Consider the following 13818-nt stretch of genomic DNA (forward strand, 5'->3'; position numbering starts at 1 on the left):
GAGATGCCGCTGTTGTAGAATTCTGCCGGTTGAGCGTGAAACCACTGCCGGACTGCGGTTTTCATTTCATCGTCGGAAATGAACCTCTGGCCTGCTAGGAACTTCTTTAGTAGACCAAACATGCGGTAATCATGGGGGGCAAGGTCTGGACTATACGGTGCATGCTCCATAATCTCCCATCCGAATGACTGCAGTTGGGTGGCAGTCCTGTTTGCCACATGAGGCCTGGCGTTGTCATGGAGGAGAACCACAACATCCATGAGAATCCCCCAGGCGTGACTGCAGTCATTTGGACGGGAGATTATGGAGCATGCACCGTATAGTGCAGACCTCTCCCCCAGTGATTACCAGGTGTTCGGTCCACTGAAGAAGTTCCTGGTAGCCCAGAGGTTCATTTCCGATGACAATGCAAAAACCGCTGTCTGGCAGTGGTTCCACTCTCAACCGGCCGAATTCTACAACAGTGGCATCTCCAAATTAGTGGTGTGATGGGACAAATGCCTGAACTGGGGTGATGACTATGTGGAAAAATAGTCAAAGGTGCTTAGAACACTGCCTGTACTTTCATTAAAAAATGCTATAAGCTATCTATTCATGTATGGCTAGTCACATTTTCAATTTCCTGTGGCATGTAACAAATACTGTGTACATGTGAAATAAAATTACCCTGCTTTACCTTTTTAACTACAGTGTAAATCTCACGTTAAACACAAGAGCTGAAGCTTCCATGACAGCTGCAGTGGATGAAATCTGCTCTGGCGGTTGGTTAAGTATCACCGATGTCGCACGAACCTTCTCTCCCTATCTTCAGTCATGGCTGATAGCCCAAGAATATTTTATCAGTTTGTGTCACAACTTTTTTCCCTTAAAACGGATTATGGGATCACATTGCTGTCTGTGTATGCTCCCCTCCCTGAACCTATTGATCCATGACTGATGTATCATTAAAATATTCCTACAGGTAAGTCAGTTACAAATATGTGTAGAAAGGAAACGTGACATACGAACGAGTACTTCACAATAATGTTGCTGCTGCTACTACTGCTGGTNATGTACCAAAGCACTCACTATGTCTGGAAAGCACACAATAAGTCTTCCGCTCGCTGACTTCTTGGTTATCGCACACTCGCAGGCTGCTATGTTTCAACTNTGTATGGCTAGTCACATTTTCAATTTCCTGTGGCATGTAACAAATACTGTGTACATGTGAAATAAAATTACCCTGCTTTACCTTTTTAACTACAGTGTAAATCTCACGTTAAACACAAGAGCTGAAGCTTCCATGACAGCTGCAGTGGATGAAATCTGCTCTGGCGGTTGGTTAAGTATCACCGATGTCGCACGAACCTTCTCTCCCTATCTTCAGTCATGGCTGATAGCCCAAGAATATTTTATCAGTTTGTGTCACAACTTTTTTCCCTTAAAACGGATTATGGGATCACATTGCTGTCTGTGTATGCTCCCCTCCCTGAACCTATTGATCCATGACTGATGTATCATTAAAATATTCCTACAGGTAAGTCAGTTACAAATATGTGTAGAAAGGAAACGTGACATACGAACGAGTACTTCACAATAATGTTGCTGCTGCTACTACTGCTGGTGTTGCTACTAATAAGGATGATGGCAGTTTTCTATGGGTAATGAGTAAAGTCTTTAAGATCCACCACCTTACCACCCACAATATCCTAGGCCCATCAATAGATTTTTTTCCTTCATATTTCACCACACTACAGAAGCTCTGGATGAAGCCGAGCAAAATTTCTGCCGTCAGGAATTAAATTTAAAACACCCGGTACTTTACATTTTAACGATCTTCGGGTGGCAGGAAAACCCGATAATCTTGGTTTGATGGCCTTCGGTTATCAGGAAAACCTGGTACTTTGAACAACCTCAGGAGCACAGTATTGATCGCAAATGAATTAAATTTAAAAATCCCGGTACTTTTTCGTTTTAATTATCTTCGGTTACTTGGAAAACCCGGACGGTTTTTGTGAAAACCCGGAGGTTATTTGGAAAACCCGGAGCAAGACAGTATTTGAGCACATTTTGTGCATACAGCAAGAAATGTAAACAAACGCCCGGAACTTTCCGTTAGCACCCCGGAACTTTATGTTAGCACCAGGTTACTTGGAAAACCCGGAGCAAGACAGTATTTGAACACATTTTGTGCATACAGCAAGAAATGTAAACAAACCCCGGTACTTTCCGTTGCACCCCGTTACTTTCCTTTGCAGGACCTTCTGTGAGACAGAGTAGCCAATCAGCATTAAGGGGAGGGGCCACTGCACAATCTATTGGTACAGTAAGCAAAACCACGCCTTAAGGGGGGGCATAGGACTCATCATTGGACCACCCCCTCCCCCAACAGGACTATTTCTGAGAAACCAATCAACATTAAGGGGTGGAGGGCACAGAAGTCCACATGAATTCCATGCTTACCACATTATTTATAGGTATAGCTGGAAATGTAAACAAAACCCGTAATTTTTTGATGTAATAAACTTCAAAGACATTCAAGAACACAAGAGTTGCTGCAGCTCTGGGCATTTGCCCGCAGATGTTGCCCTATTTCCGAAAAATGAGTTACAATAGCCAGTAAGCATCAATGGTCAGGGGCAAAGTCTAGGTACAAATACATGAATGTGGTGCTAAATGCAAATATTTTGAAGATACAAGAAATGTATATATAACCCTGATTGTTTTATTCTTATAACCTCTAAAACCTTCAAGAGCACATTTCAAGCCAAAGCTGTGAACTTTCTGATGAGGATAAACATTTATCTCCTAGAGAGGGTATGAGGATGAACTTCCTTTCATCAGTTAGCCATTTTTTCAAGCCAATTGGTCAGTTCTCATTTTATTCGTTCATCTGCTTTACACTGAAGACAAGCTTTGGACCCCATACCAAGTAGAGTATGAAACCTCATGATTGAGGGGGGTGCTACACAAGGAAATGGTACTTTACCCCTGGGATTAAAGTGGTTGTGGTCAACCAGTCAGCTGATGCCTCACAGGAGACCTACAGAATAAATGATCTTCCCCAGAATAGACATTTCAGCATAAATTAAAAGAGTTTACTGAACGAGGACTGACCACTTGGCTTGCACAGATGGTGAATAAAGGAAACAGAGTTTGTCCTCATATCCTGTCTAACCCATAAACATTCATTTGCAACACTCCTCAGTAATCCTGTAGCTATAAATGTACTCTTGAAGGTATTTTTGAGGTTACAAGTTTAGACACTTCAGGTGTTTGTTTACATTTCTTGCAATTAGCACTACATTCATGTACATTAACTTGGCTCTGACCATTGATGCTAATTGGCCACTGCATCCACTTCTTCGGAAATACAGCTACATCTGCAGCCAAACTATCAAATCCCAGGCTGAAAGCTTGGGGCTGCGGCAGTGCTGTGCTCTTGAAGGTTGTTGAAGGTTACTGGAACAAAAAGTACAGGGTTCTGTTTGCATTTCCTACTGTACCTGCAAATTGTACATTAAGTATTAATTTCATGCATATTAACTTGGCTCCAACACTTCATGATGATTGGTTACTTTATTCTATTCCCATTCCACATGGACTTGAACCCATGTTCTCGTGCATACAAGCCTTACCAATGAGGTAACGCTCGTCATCCTGAATCATCGTTCCAATTCTTGTAATGACTGCTGTGAGCAGTACCGGTTAACAGTTAGGTACATCCAGTCTTGAGCTTTATACAAACCATTCATATTAATTTGTGTAACACGATTGGTCTTGTGATTTATTCTGATCATGAAGTGGACTTCAAAGAATCAGGCTCTGAGGATATTTGTAAATTCACTGCACATGAAACTTTATAGGCAAATTCAACCAGCAGATGTGTGGGTCTCAGGGATGGGCCAGCGAACTTACCTTCTGAAGGTTCCATGTTCATGTCCACAGGGAATGCGACTGCAGCTTTTTATGCGTCAAAGTAAAAGTATATTTACTTACCTCCATAAACACAATCAACACGCTACTGAATTTTAATGTTTTGGTGTTCTGAAATATTCAAGACAGGTTTTAATAAAGGACAAGGATTTCCAGAATTTACTCCCAATCCAATTATTTTTTTAATGTCATTCATCTAACACAATAAAATTCTTAAATATTTTAAAATTCTTTGTTTACTGTATGTACAATGTGACTCTTCTGGTAAAGTTGTTTTGTATGTTCTCATATACTTCATTTTATTTGCACCCTGTACATATTCTGAGTGTAGTGCTGCAGTACGCACAGGGACTACTTTATTTGTTGTATTAAAGCTATCAGCACTCAGCTGGGGTCATTCAGTACCAGTCATTCCTGACAGCATGCTGCAAAGCAGAAATATGTATCGACAAGGATGAAGGCTGAACTAGTTGGCTACATTGTCTCAGATGCATACAGTCTCAGGTGACCTCAAACTCTGTTCAGGACATTAATGTTCTGCCCATATTGATCTGCATTTACCGTGACAACGCAAGGCTTGTAGCGGATCAATCTCTCCTGCATCAGAGGAGTCGACTGACCTGTATGGATCTATCAAATAAAACCCTTGACAATGTGCATAAAATTCTTATTTTCCCTTTCATGTGTCATCTGTATCTGTACAGACATCCCTAGGGTGTACACGTAACAGGTTTTCCTAAAACATGAAGAAAAGACATAATCAGCTCTGAAGAGTATTTATTAAAATAAATTACAAATATCCCATCCAGAAGGATGCAAATAGCCTCACATACATGAGAATGTTTATATTTGCTTCAGTGTATATAATTTTTGGATACAATGAATGTAAAATACCTTGCAAAAGTCCTAAACTGTCAAACATTCTATGGATTGAAGGATGAAGGGATTCATATTGCTTTCACTATGCTGCAACCCATCTGCCTTTACTTCAGGCAAGTTATGGCAGTCATACTTTCATACACTTGTATTACAGAATTCTACATCAATACGATGCCTAAACTGTCCACTATGGCTTGTCAGATTATTGAGGAATTAGCTGCCAAGAAACTTCTAACTGTACCAATCAGACAAATGCCTTAACATCTCCCCACCAACCCCCAAAGTTGCAGCAGTTCCTATCCAATTTATATTTACAATTACCTCTGCAATCAGACAGCAACTTACTTATCTTACACAGACATTCTGAGTACCATGTTTGATTTGATGTTTTCATGGCAATGTCTATAAGGAGTTTAGGGTCCTGCATTGTGGCAATGTGTAGTTTGGAGATGGCCCAATGTTTAGGAAACATGTCACCTCCAAAACGCGGGGCTCTCTCCGAACTACACGCTGCTACAACTCAGAATGCTGTACTCTTCATTCCAAGTACCAGCCATAGCCTCCTCACTGTCGCCATGCAATTCAGAAGTACGACAAACGCAGAACATGCAACTCTCAGTTCTCAATTCCTACACCTAACTCCCATGTCAAATCAAAACCAACTGCTATCTACTCATGACTGTGTATTCCCTGTATGTGCAATTACAACGTACACTCTCTAAGTGAAAAAGTCTTCAGGGATGTGACACCATGTAGTCTGGTAGAATTTTACCAACATCTCTGAGGAATGTGAAGCTCCATCTTCAAGGTCTTATCACTTTACATGTTCCTCCAAAATGGCGGTAACATTCTACCGGTCTACATGGCCTCACATCTAAAACAACAACAGTTTTCCAAGTTTAGGAAAGCCCACTGTTGATTAATCCAAACTGTCACATGCTGATACTGTATGCAGATATGAGAGCCGCAGTTTACAGGATGAGTTTTTAGAAAGAGATATCATTGGCTGTACTTCATTCGATAAAAACTAGCAAAAGAGAGGTAAGGTGCAAGCATACAGAGTCCATTTTACATATACACAAAAACTTTACCGAACGTTTGTAACTTCTAACACTTCTGTAAGACATACGTGAAAGTGATCTAGACCAACGAAAGCAGAAACTGATATAATACTTTAGACAGGTTTCATTATGGAACTCCCACATCACACTCCATCAATATGTGTGTTGCCTGCAAGAACTGCAACATACAATGGGAATACAGACACAGCTCTGTCACAGAAAATGCTAAATTTTCTGAGCTACGAATATCAGCTTGGTCATGCTAGTATTAATGACCTGGGTGCTTCCTTTGATTCAAAGCTACATTTTCACACACATATTAATTACATATTTTCTGAATGCATAAAGCTTTTAGGCCTTATTCGCTCCATTACCTATAGAATCTCTGCCCTGGAGTGTCTGTATGTACTATACTTTACTTTAGTCAGGTCCAAGTTGGAATATGCCTTGGTAGTTTGGAACTCCATCACCTCGACTGATGCCAATAAGCTTGAGCACATCCAGCAGAAGTTTGCATCCGTCTGTTTTTATCGTTCTTTCCCTCATATTCCATATACTTATACTGATGCTTTAGAGAAATTAAGCCTACATTTTTTACATAAATGGAGACATCACCTCGATTAACATTTTTGTTCAGGTCTTTCGTCTTAAATCCTTCCCGACATTTGAGCTGATTGCCTATGTGGGAGCCTTGACGTCTCACAACACTAGGGGCCTCCATGGCCTGGTATAGGGATAGCTTTACCTCCCAAGTTCTTTCCTATATAAGGAAAAACAGAACTACTATGGTTTAGTGATTACTTCCTTACAGTATCCACCAGATTTGAATATACAAACAATTTCACACAGTATCAGATTTTAATCTTTCACAATGGTGAAAAATCTTATTCTGGTCTCCTAAGTTATGACACTGTGTTGCCTGGAAGATGGTTACCAGAGGACATACTGCCCCTGGCTTCAACAGACCAGCAGAAAACTTTGGTAACCATGTCATAAGCCAGAAGACCATGAATAAATTTTACATAGAAACTGATACCAGGCATAATATTACTTTGCAGCATCCTGTTGCACTGCTTAGATCTGACATTGCATTTTGCTTTGATGCCATCTGTGTGCAATGTCGGTTAACATTCTCTCACAGTTTGTCGTCACTACATGTTTCGGCCTAACCGACCATCTTAAGGTGTACAGGTTGTTGTGATCAAGGAAGCTGCTACTCACTGTAATGCTGTTCTGTTTCTGTTATGCAGAGGCCTCGGATTGCATCTGGTTATGTGGGTTAACCATCTGTTTTTTGTTTAGGTGTCCTTGAGCTGAGCATATTTGTTGTGCTGTGGTTGGCCATCAACACAACAAATTCCCACCCCAGCAAGAACATTCAAGACAGCCACAGTCAAACAAAACCATGAAGCAAACACCAGCAACTCAAGGACACCTAAATAAAAAAACAGATGACTAACCCACATAACCAGTTGCAATCTGAGTCCTCTACATAACAGAAACAAAACAGCATTACAGTGAGCAGCAGATTTTGCAATCTAACCTGTACACCTGAAGATGGCTGGTTGGGCCGAAATATGTAGTGTCAATAAAGAAAAGCAAGTGAATAGTAACCAATGTTGAACACTGACGGCATCAAAGCAAGACACAAAGTCAGATGATATCACGCATATGTGTTACCCTCCTGCATGCAAGCATAGTAAAGCAAGAGAGGAAGTCTGCTGGACAAATAAATATCAGACTGACATGGTCACACACATCAAACTGACGTTTCTTCCTGTAATACTGTAATAGTATCTTCCTGTCATGCTTCGGTCTTGATATGCATAGATTTTCACTTCAGTCTTGACATGCATAGATTTTCACTTCAGTCTTGACATGCATAGATTTTCACTTCAGTCTTGACATGCACATATTTTCACTTCAGTCTTAACATGCACAGATTTTCACTTCAGTCTTGACATGCCCAAATTTTCACTTCAGTCCTGACATGCACAGAATTTCACTTCAGTCCTGACATGCCCAGATTTTCACTTGTCTTGACATGCATAGAATTTCACTTCAGTCTTGACATGCACAGATTTTCACTTCAGTCCTGACATGTCCAGATTTTCACTTCAGTCCTGACATGCCCAGATTTTCATTTAATTTTTGACATGCACAGATTTTCACTTCAGTCTTAACATGCTGAGATTCTGGTGGCATAGCCACAAGAGAAAAGGCTATCTGAAAGAGCCATGCATGGATGATAGGACAGCAACAACTCCTTCCTCTTAGGGCAGACGAGTCACTTGAAGTCTTGTGCTGGTGAGTCGCAGGCCTGAAACAATTACATGAATAGCATTAAAAAACAGATTCTGATTTGCATGCGAATCTGTATGTATGGTTTCAAACTTGAACCACTTTTAATTTCAACAAAATGTAAAACTTCTATGTGGCTCGCAATGACACAAAAAATTTATGGTTACACAACATTCCTGCATGATAATACTTAGCANCCCCCCCCCACACACACACACACACACACACACAAACAAACAAACATGTTTGCTGGTACTCTCAAGTTCGGTGTTTGCCTCAAGACTGAAAAATACAGTGCAATGATAAATGTGTGAGACTTTTGACAAGCTTGTCAATACAGATCAAGTATTTGCTGGTATACATACTGGCCTAAAGAAAAGGTACTAATAATACCCATACACTAAGTAAATTTTGCTCAAAGATATCTCCATATTAGAACACTGTAAAAATACATAAAAGTAAAGACTTCAGCTCCTTAAAAATGGGAAATTAATTTTCATTCCCTTACAAATACAAGCCATGCAATACTGCACTACTTATATATCAAAAACTTCATGAAAGAACTTATGCTTATTTTCCATTTCCAAACTCCTGTTCAACCAAAATTCCCAGTCAATTATTATATAATTCTGTCCTCTACATTTCAGCTACTACAGGCAAAACACCACGACATCCATAGCCAAATTTGTAATTTTCAGTTTCACAAACTCTGATGTCAGTACAGCTTTTATAAAATGCAATTATCTAGATTAAATTATTAGCGGGGACCAAATATTGGTTCTAGTAAGAACCGGAAACAAAATGGAAGAAGACTATTCAAGCACAATAACAAATGTCAAGGACAATCAGCTCATAAAATGAAAATGCTGATCTTCCCCAGAACTTGAGTTATGTATCAGTTCCATCATTACAAAAACAGTGTTAACATTCTGCTCATCAATTAATAAAATATGGCTACAATCCACTCAAAAGACTATGCAAGGCATGGAGAATTGATGGGGGTCAACACAGACTTTCATACTGCAAAATTATTTGCAAAGAAAGTTGCGAAGCTGTCGGAAGTGAATGAGGAGGAAATATGGGGTGGAGGAGGTAGGGTGACAAGGAAGGAGGAAGAGGAGGACGTGTTTGGCAGCAGAAGGGAGAGAGAGGAGGGTTAGCTGTCTCTACCAACAGCACAGCATGTCTGAACCATTACCTTGGCTACTTGCAGCCACGTTACAAAGTTTTTGGTCCTTCCATTTTTATGAACATTATGATTTCACCCTGAAACAAAGAAGATAACATACAGACACATACAGGTATATAACTTACATCTTATTAAATATTCAATTGGCCTTAAAATAATGAACACGTCGTAATGAGAAACAGACATATGTATTTGTACAGTTTGAGGTTTTCACAGCAATGGAGATTCATTTTGTGATATCTGTGTTACACCACAGTGTAATCTGTAAGGATGGTCCCAGTGTTTCGGCGAAACATGATCCTTCCATCCTCAGGGTTGAATATTCAAGATGAACCCTCTTCCTCCAAATCATTGGTAACCACCAACATTACAAGAAAACACAGTGTCATAACACAGACATCACCATGTGAGCAAATGTATTTCGTAACTGGTGAAAATATCAGAGAGTATGGGCCATTGTAGTTTAACGATTTTTAAAATAAATAAAACACAATAATGAGTAAATATATTAGGTAAAAAATACAAAACTGATTCAGTAAATATTGTTGTAAATATTGCAGTAAGTATATTCACCTTTCTATCTGATATGAAGTTCTCCTCACATGGTGATTTGCTGTGATTCAAAACAAGACCTCTCTTGATCATGTCCACAATTAACTCTTCATAACTGTTCTTGTTTATGCTGTAAATACATTAAATAAATATTAAATATTTATCATACAAAAATCTAAAGAAAATTCATTACCTAACTTTCTCACTAGAATTTTAATTCTACAGTGAACTGATATAACTTCTCTAAAGTACAATATCTTTGACTGTGCATCACTACCATGCTCGCCATGATTTATAGACACTAATACAATTTTGCTTTTTTGAAATTTGGTATTAAATTGTGTAACCTATGTAGAATTATCAACAGGAACACTATACTGATGACCTTACTGTCTGCACAGGCCATTTCTTCTGTAAGCTTATGTTTTCTGCACCCCATAAAGATATTTTACTGGGAATCTAGTACTATAAAAGGTGAAACTAAAGACTGGTACAAAGAATAACCAACAATGTTATAATGATATCATACCAATACATTTCAAACTTGAAGTCATATTCTCCTATGTGATAATTACATTTAAAATATCCCTGTTACATGTATTTATTTATGCAACTAGAGATATACATTTATGTTCTGGCCGAGGAGGTACTTTCAACTGCATTTCAAGGAACGTTTGGATTATGTGACTGTACCGAACTTGACAGAACATCATTAATAGGTTAATTACTGTAGATACATACATATGTATGACACTCATGCATTTCATTATGAAACCCTTGGGTTTCTAGCTCAGAATATTTTTTCAATAAATGCCCTGTTTTTTTAACTATTAAGGGAGGCTTTGTTTTTCATTTGAACTGTTTAGTTCATACAAAGAAAAGTACCCATTCATGGTCCAGGACATGGTAACTTTTCTTGCCAATGTCACAATATATAGCAGCCAAAATGGTTACAGGGAATCATGTAGAGATCTCTTCAAGGAAATAAATATACTGCCTTTAACACTTTGCAGACCCTGGGGACCGGCATTTTAAACCTACTACCCTAACTTGTGCACTGTTCACTTTAAAAATTAATATAAAATCTCCTAATTAATTTTATGAACTAAAATTTTTTGAGAACACTTACCAATGCTTCTAGAAGTGCTTGAGGGTGTGATATTTCTTGAAACATTCCCCTCTGTAAAGTGGCATTATACAAAACTTGCAAATGTAGGCAGTCCTACTCCTTTTCTTGTGAATTGCGCAAACATGGCATTGCCTAGAAGGCTGCTTCCCCTTGAAATGTTCACTCTTCACAATTTTCATGAGGGTATGTTTCCGCATATCACCCGAGAGTCGCTCAGGGGTGTCCACATGAGGCCTGCGTGGGGTGGGTGTTATGGGCCCGGCTGCACTAAGTGTATGTCTGACTCTGGTTCTGCCGCCACCATCTGGTCTGTAGCCCAGGCCTTTGCCACATTCATCAGAATTGCTTTGTATTTCAATTTTGAATCAGGGTTTAGATTTTTGTAAACCAAAAATGAATTGAAAATGGCACACTTTATAAGCCATGAGGCAACTTTCTTTGTCCACTTTACTATTTTCCTAGGAAGAGAATAATATGCCAAGTACTGATCGGCTCTATCAACTCCCTTCATGAACATATTATACTCAGAAACACAATGATGATGATGATGATGATGATGATGATGATGATGATGATGGAGAAATTGGTGGAATGAAGACTGGCAGGGGAAACTGCAGTACTTGGAGAAAACCTACCCCAATGCCACTTTGTCCACCACAAATCCAACTTGACCAGATCCGGGTTTGAACCCAGGCTGCCACAGTGGGAAGTCAGGGACTAACCGCTTGAGCTATGGCGCGGCCTTACAAACACCATATTGTGATCTTGTGAGTTGGGGTACTATGTAGTCCTACAGGAGAATACCAAGCATTTCAGAGTAATGTAACTGCCTTCAGCTTCCAGGCTGACACACACCCATCAAGTTACAGTGTCACTGACCCAGAAGATCACAATATAAATCTTCAATACTTCAGAGATGACGCACACCTTTGCTTCATGAACTCCTCACCCCTAGCACCTGGTGACAAGTCACCCCAGTAGATAGAATGCAGAAGGGTGGGGGGCCCTTCCTGGAACCTACTTGTTAAGTACAGACCCAATCACATCCTCCGCCAGCTGAGATAGCAGTTCCTCCATTGATGCACCTCCAGGGCTGCCAATAATCACAGTTCTCCTACAATATGCATCATGTTGACGTTCCTCTCACTGTCGGTTTCCAAACTCCGACTTGATAATGTTCCTTCACATGCGACTCACCTTCGCCACATGGCCACATCCTGGTTGGTGCAGACTGGCCATGTAAGGGGAAGGGATCTCAGGTGCTCCTTCCTTGATAAGAAGTTGAACTTCTCACAGGTGACATGCAAGGGGTATGTGAGAAATTCCTGTATGCTCCTTGCTCACTTCACGCCAAACAGCGCCCTTTGCCATGGATAATTTTTTTTTCAGAAAAGAATAAAAAATATGTAAAAAATACTCAGTTCTCAAGCACAATACATTTGCCAGCATCGGCAGCATTCCTTACTATACACTGCACATCTCATCAATTTAATCCACTTCATGCGAGTGCATTACCCAACCGAAACACCAATTCAAGATTTTCAATTTGAAAAAATACTCACCCAAAACTGTGTCCAGACAGGACCTCCTTGTTCCAGCTGGCTAAATTCATCATCATCATCATCATCATGAACTGCAATGCTCCACTGCGATGCCATCAAACTCCTGTCAACATTGAGTATAAATCTCTAAGCGGACTCTCAACGCCCTCGACCACCTCCCTTACACGGAACTACTCTAACCACATTAAAGTGCAAAGCAAGCTGTTAAAATTTGTCTTGGGTTAGAGTTTCCCATTGGTCCTCATTCTACACACTAATATAACGCGATCACTACGAAACGGCATAACATTCATCTCTGCTGTAGCAAAACTGACCTGTGGTTAGTTAGTTAGTTATTGGCGAGGGTGGGTTTCCCCATGCACTTAGACCTGTATTGGTCCATTGTGCTTCCCTCTATGATTTCTACCAGTCTCTATATCCTACCTGTACTGGTGCTTACCATCAGTCCCGCCCAGCCAGCGAGACCGGCTCTACTAGCTGAGAGGTATCTATAATGCATCCCCCATCTACCAGAGGTATCAGAGACTGCTATTGGGCGGAAAACGTCCGTAATTTGGCTCAGTGACCTCCTTTGGAGATATGATGTTCTTTTACGTGCCGTAAAGCTACGACACAGGACCCACGGCTTAAAGTCCCTCCCGGAGGACTTGTTCCCTGAATTTTTCCGCCCTTTAAAATTCGACGACCTCCGGGAACGTTACCTCTAGACTACGGAGGCCTCTAAAACTGACCTGTAACTTTGGATCATTTTGGATGGTGTGGGTGGACACGCCATTATCTGGAAGACTATTGAAGTTTAAATAATTTCTCGTGCAAGTAACAACGGTTACTTACCTTCAAACTATTATTTTATGCTCCCTGATCTTATTCTTTTTATTATTAACAGCAGAGATCTTAATTATTCCTATTTCTTGTATATTACTATGTATCCACCGATACCACGGTATCTTATTGGCCTGGCCTGCTGAGCTGCTGAGTTCGTTGTTTGCAGCGATTACTGTTTTGCCCAGTCACAAGCGGTCACAAGCCGTCACAAGGGTCACAAGTTGCTCTCCACGCTCTCCACCGTCTCCACAGTGGTAGGCACAGTGGTCTCTAGCGGTTGTGGAATGTTGGTTTGATTGCCATCTATATGACGAGCGAAGTTTTTCCAGGTTCCAATTCCGGCTTCGGTAGCTTACTATAAGTACCCGTTCTTCTTCTTCGGTTTACAGGTACTACAGCAAATGC

General features: G+C 40.3%; 1 long non-coding RNA gene across 1 annotated transcript; it reads right to left on the minus strand.

The window, feature by feature from the left end:
• Positions 1–8032: 8032 nt before the first annotated feature.
• On the minus strand, positions 8033–13628 carry LOC111861797. Its single transcript, XR_002842322.2, has 5 exons — positions 13423–13628; positions 12589–12691; positions 9919–10027; positions 9355–9422; positions 8033–8175 (listed from the first exon to the last, which is right to left on the minus strand). It is a non-coding gene; the product is annotated as an uncharacterized LOC111861797 (long non-coding RNA).
• Between the last annotated feature and the right edge of the window lie 190 nt (positions 13629–13818).

This window comes from Cryptotermes secundus, unplaced genomic scaffold (genome assembly GCF_002891405.2).
Source record: "Cryptotermes secundus unplaced genomic scaffold, Csec_1.0 scaffold598, whole genome shotgun sequence".
NCBI classification, from domain to species: Eukaryota; Metazoa; Arthropoda; class Insecta; order Blattodea; family Kalotermitidae; genus Cryptotermes; species Cryptotermes secundus.